At 45.9% G+C, this 4,775-nt stretch overlaps 1 pseudogene; it reads right to left on the bottom strand.

Moving 5' to 3' along the window:
• Positions 1-1,891: 1,891 nt before the first annotated feature.
• LOC144825458 (18S ribosomal RNA) lies at positions 1,892-3,416 on the bottom strand (annotated as a pseudogene).
• Positions 3,417-4,775: the final 1,359 nt, after the last annotated feature.

Genomic DNA, 4,775 nt, shown 5'->3' with positions numbered 1-4,775 from the left:
ATTTAATAAATATGGCCTGCTGCTGCTCTCTTCCCTTGCACTGGTGCACAAAAAGACACCACACACACTAACCCTTGCACCATTGGATGTGTACTGTTCAGTGCAGCACACATGCAATGAGGGAAATGTTTGGAGAAAATGTTTGGAGAAATACATACATTTCTCATACTTAACACCTACTTCAAATTGACACAAAGGTAAGTCTCACAATCGTTGTAGATTTGATTTTGCTTGAAAATCTATGGGTTTTAGTGTTGGAATGCTCAAGTACCACACATGGAATGCCACCTTAATGCAAAGTATCATAAAGCGCTATTTGGGCTATTTTAATGGTAAATTTCCAGTGCAAAGTTTTGTTTTGGGATGTATTTATTTTGTCACGACTTAACACTGTTTTACATCACTTTGCATGACTTTGTGGTGGCACATAATCTTGATAAATATGCCCCACAATCTTTGTACTGACTCCAAGAGGGATCTTGCATTAAGGTCAATGCATTTGTTCAGGTTGTTCGCTTGAAGCATCCTTGACAACCCAATCAATTTGTATAATACAACAATACAAATATCTAGTCATGTACTTTTAATATTGAGCTCAGGTAGCTGGCCAATTAGATTAACATGCAAACTAGAACAGTAGTGAAGAATAAACCTTCACCTAGGGGTTATGGAGAAAACTTAAGTCCACTGTTGTTCCCATAATAAGTGTAGCATCTAGGAAGCCAAAGCTGCGCTAGGACAGTATATAAGACATAACGGGATGGTGTTTTGCAGGTGCACCCAGTAGGTCAGAACTGATGGAGGATGAACCCAAGCCCGTGTTTTTAATGTCAAGGTCCCTCTCTGGGATGCTGACACAAAAATAATATCACAAGCCGGAGGCATTCCCCGCAAATGCAGACTGATGATGTCAACAACTTGCAGAAGAATCAACAATAAATTAGTAGCACAAAAGACTCGGACTGTGGAAAACCCCGTCTAATATTCAAAACATTCATGATGTCCTGGAAGAGTGGCCATATTTCTGAAGTCAGCCATGCACGTAAGGCCCTCGTATGCCCAATCAGAACTTGGCAGCTTGTAAGTTCTCTTTCAAACACCAACGCATGTGCCTTAAAGCAAACTGACGGCATTCCCTTATATCTTCCGTCACACTAGCAAGCTCTTCAACAAGCTACTTTCAACACAAGACAAAATTACAGGGATGGAATTTCATTTGGAGCGCCCAGAGCTTAGATGGCCCTAGGCCAGGCCAGTGGGCTGGAGCCCTCCTTCCCTGGTGGGAGGCATCAGAGGAGAAGAGCCAGGTCTTGCCCCTGTGCCATCAAAGTGACTCCCGCGACACCCACTGGGGGTGCACGCGTAGAAGCCAGAGCGGTCCAAGAGTGGCTTCCCATCCTGCCCCTTGAACATTTTTTAATGGCTTAGAAGGGCATGGCATCTCTGCCAAGAAGAGTTAGGGTTCCCTCATGGGTCCTGATCCTTCTTATCCAGGCTGCCCTGCTGCCGAAGCTGGGCAGCTCCTTAGTGACTCGAAACCCAGGAGGCAGGGATCTTGCGGAGGAGGGTCCAGGTGGCAAGACCTTTGGAAGGGTTCTAGCACAGGGAAGCACTGCATTTTGGTGTTCTCCAGGGTCATGCTGGGGGAGTGTGGGCTCTGTCTTGGGCGGGCTTTCTGTTGCATTGTCCCAGAGGGGCTGGAGTTTGCCCACCTGGTCCCTATGGGTCCTCCTGGGCAGTGAAGCCTGTCCCATGCCTGGTACTCGCCCAATCATCCAGCAATCGCAGACCTCTCTGCTGGCTTGGGCACGTAAGGGGAGGGCTAAGCCCCGTGCCCGAATTTCCATCTAGGGTACAGACAAGGATTCAGGCGGTCAGGCCGCTCCTACGTTAATGATCCTTCTGTAGGTTCACTTACGGAAATCTTGTTGTGCCTTTTACTTCCTCTAGACTGGCAAGTTTGATTGTCTTCTGGGCGCTCCACTAGGGCGGATGCTGACCCCGGCAGAGCAGACCTGAGGACCTCACAAAACCATTGAATCTTTAGTAGCAATAAGTGTTGTATACAAAGGGCAGGGACTTAATCAATACAAGCTTATGACACACACTTACTGGGGAATTCTCGTTCATGGGAAATAGTTGCAATCCCCAATAGCTATCACAAGTGGGGATCAATAGATTACCCACAACTGTCTGCAAAGAAATGACACACGTAACTAGTTAGTATGGAGAAGTCTCACCTGTTATCATAAATAAACACAAATCGTGTCACCAGCTATGAACGGCCATGCGCTACCAGCCACAGACTGGAGAAAGACCTATCATTCTGTCAATCTTTTTCATGTCTGGCCCAGTGATGTGTTGAGTGCAATTTTATCATTTATGGTCAGAACTATGACAGTATCTGATTCTCTTCCAACCTACAACTTTCATGCTTGAATAACAAAAATATTCTTGGCAAATACTTTTGCTTTGGTTCGTTTGCACCAGTCCAAGAATTTCACCTCTTGTGGCACAATTCAAATGCTTCCAGCCATCAATCTTAATCATGGGCTCAGTTCCGAAAACCAAAAATATAGACCTGGAGCCCTATGCCTATTCCTATTCCATTATTCCTAGCTAAAGTGTTCTGATGACCCACCTACTTTGAAAACTGGTTTTTCCACAATCAGTGCTTTGGAGCACCTAGGAGACTCAGTCAAGAACATTAAGGGGGTGCCGAGAGGCAGAGACTGAGACAGGCAGTAGCTCACCTTGTGGCATACCAACAGCTCAATCCCAAGATGCAACTATAGGCTTTTCAACTCCAGAAACTTTAATATACACCATTGGAGCTGGAATTACGGTGGATGTTAGACTTGCCCTCCAATGGACCCCCCTTTAAGTGATTTAAAGTGTAATCATTTCAATTACAGGGCTTCAAAAGCGTCCTCTATAGTTATTTTAATCAGTACCACAAGTTGTAAGTAGGTAATTTGCACGCTTGCTGCTTTCCTGGGATTTGGAAGCTCGTTCTCAGGCTGCCTCGCAGGAATCTAACCCTGATTCTTCATTACGCATGGTCACCCTGGTATGCAGAGAAAGTATCATTGAAAGTTAATAGGGCATACATCCGAATATATCGTCACTGTCACTGGGACATGCCACAGGCCTGAGGTAATCTAGAGTCAGCAAAGCAGCTGGGTGAACCGGTATTGGTCTTAATTTAATAAATTCAAGCTTCCTCGAAGGTCAGCACTTGCCAGCATTTATTAGCTCTAGAATTATGACAGTTATCCAAGTAAGATGAAGTGATCAAAGAAAACATAACTGACTTAATGAGCTATTCACTGTTTTACTGTTCTGGCCATGTGTATTTACATGTGCATGGATTACTCTTCGAGAAAACATATGCTACTAGCAAGATCAACCAGGTAGCTGCACCTGCTGGACGAGAGGAGGAGCCTTGTGCCCATTCTGACTCAGCCTTTACATCCCTCAGGCACCTGCTGTAGGAAGCCCTGCTTGCCTGCAGGCAACTGGAAGCTTCCACTCAAGGGCCTCCTGGATCTCTGACACGGGGCCAGGTCATAGCTTTTCCTACTGGAACGCCGCTATTCCACCAGCAGGAATCCCACTAGGCCCCACTAGGCCACCAGGGACACCACTATGGGGGTTGGCCCTCGTGGTAACGGCCTGGCCCACCACCCTGGGGCATATTTGTTTTATATATACATATCTGTTTTTCCCCTGGGGAGCAGTCACGCCCCCCCCCAGGAGACTAAAAAATAATTTTTAAGAAGGTTCCAGATACATTTAAATTGTCAGGGGGTCGGCACACAGGCCGACCCCATGTGGGAGGAAATTATTTTTTTTGCACATGTGTGGTTTCCCTGGGGGCTGTGATCAGCCCCCCAGGGAAACTAGACATGTGCAAAAAAATCATATATATAAGTGTTTTAAAACTGTTAGACCTGGTATCATTGATGTGAGTCTCCCTTCCATGTTTACAGATTGCCTCCTCTGTTTTTGATATGTTTTGCTGGTTATATGATTCGGGCACTGTGCCACTGCCATTCAGTGCCACAGTGCAGAGCCTATGTGCAGGCTAGTACTGCCATGTCAACTTGGTAAGTGCACCCACTTGCCAGTCCCTAAACCTTCCCTTTTCTTCATATCAGGCACCCCTATGGTAGGCCCAGGGGCAGGGTGCATTGTAAGGATAAGGTAGGACATGCCCTGGGGTGTGTGAGGTATGTCCTAATAGTGAATTACAACCATTTTCATTTTTCCTATGGCAAGGCTACCTGTTCTCCATAGGCCAGAATGTGCAGTTTGATTACTACACCTTATAATCCTAACTGACTCAGGGAACATGGTGGAAATTCGAATTTAGTATGCCTGAACTCAGAATGATAAAATACATCTTTTAGTAAAGTTGCTTTTTACATTCTGTGTTTGAAAATAACACTTTTAGAAAGTTGGTATTTTCTTGCCTAACTATCCAAGCCTGCCTCTGCTAGGTTGTGTATTCCTTGTCTGGAGTTTGAGTGACAGGGGCTGGGGGATTCCAGGAGACAGGGTGAGTCAGCACAGTGCTGAATAGAGAGATCTGCATGTAGATGGGTGGGAGGAATTGCACCTGGGACCTGAATAGGGCTGTGCCTTCCCTCCACAATGCTGGCTCGACATCCTGTGGTGTGTCCGATGTCCCTGGCCTACACTGTGAAAGGAAAGAAGGAGCCTTGTTAACAAAGTGCTCCGGTACTGACCTTTTGCCAAGGAGAAGAACGAAG

Source organism: Lissotriton helveticus, chromosome 3_1 (assembly GCF_964261635.1).
Source record: "Lissotriton helveticus chromosome 3_1, aLisHel1.1, whole genome shotgun sequence".
In the NCBI taxonomy this organism is placed as follows: Eukaryota; Metazoa; Chordata; class Amphibia; order Caudata; family Salamandridae; genus Lissotriton; species Lissotriton helveticus.
This window is presented reverse-complemented; position numbering and strand designations above follow the sequence as displayed.